Source organism: Coptis chinensis, chromosome 5, assembly GCF_015680905.1.
Source record: "Coptis chinensis isolate HL-2020 chromosome 5, ASM1568090v1, whole genome shotgun sequence".
Classification (NCBI taxonomy): Eukaryota; Viridiplantae; Streptophyta; class Magnoliopsida; order Ranunculales; family Ranunculaceae; genus Coptis; species Coptis chinensis.
This window is the reverse complement of record NC_141460.1, coordinates 46,580,100-46,581,344: the sequence shown is the minus strand read 5'-3', so window position 1 is coordinate 46,581,344 and position 1,245 is coordinate 46,580,100.

Below are 1,245 nucleotides of genomic sequence, written 5' to 3'. Positions count from 1 at the left end.
TGATTATTCCGAAATCAATCGAAAATCCTAATATGATAGGGTCGAAATTTGATGAATTTCGGTTTTTGGATTTGTCAAAATTTTGAGATTTCCAAAATTCCAAACTATGGTTCAGAAAGAGTGGGAAACTGTTCAGTTAAAAAGGCATCTTTTGGAATGTTTGTTTTCCGCCTAGTAGTGCACAACTCTTTTAGAAACTTAGCATATTGTGATAATTTTTTAATAGCTTCAAGAAAATGTAGGTGTATCGTTAGATTTTTAAAAACTTTTCTAATATCGTCAAAATTTGTATCCTTTTTTAATATGGCTAGTCTCTGGAGAAACAGTGGTTTCTCTCTATATTTAGCATATGGGTTAATAGGATTTTTATCCTTGGCCGCTTTTTTCTTGGGTTATGGTTTAACTGGTACCTCTACAGGCGTAGGATCTTCAGTTTCTATTTCGGTATCTAGTAAAGTTTCATTTTCAATGACCACTAGCGGTGTATCAATGGGCATAGTTACGGCATTATCAACTACTCTGCCATAACAGAGAGTAGTGATGGCATTTAACTCCCCTACGTTTAAATTTGCGTTACTAATGTTACCAATTACTTCAAAGGCTGTGTTTGGCGTTTTAGGATTAGGTATAGCTTGACCTGGAAACACACCTTTTTGTTGGGCTTTATCTTAGGTTAATTGTTGTATGGATTATAGAATCTGTTGTTGAGCTTGCATGTAGGCATCGAAACGATCCGGTTGTGAAGGTGTAGTGGCCACAGGTGGTGTGGCAGGAACTATCTCACGTTGATTATTAATGGGTGGGTTGTTATAGTTGTTATTAACCGGGATGATACCTCTATTATTATTATTATAATAATTATTGTAATTATTATAATTACCTGGTCCTTGTACTTGTCTTAGTGGAGCTGGGTTGTAGTTGTTTGCTAGCCTAACATTTTGATTATTAAACCCCGTAGGTGTAACTGGTTGATTATTACGCCAACTGAAGTTGGGGTTTTGTCTCCAAGGGGCGTTAAGAAGGCTATTTACGGAGCAAACATTGTCCGACTGTTATGGTGGTTGTTCATAGACGAGAGGACAATAGGAGTCGGTATGCTCAAGACTAAAACAGAAATTACATGGAAGAGAGCTGATGTTCATGCCAGGAGTAGGCTTATGTTGAATAGAAATGGTTTCTACCTTTTTTGTGAGGGATTCGAGTAGAGTTCTAAGCTCGGGATCAGGTTTAACCTCAAACATACTG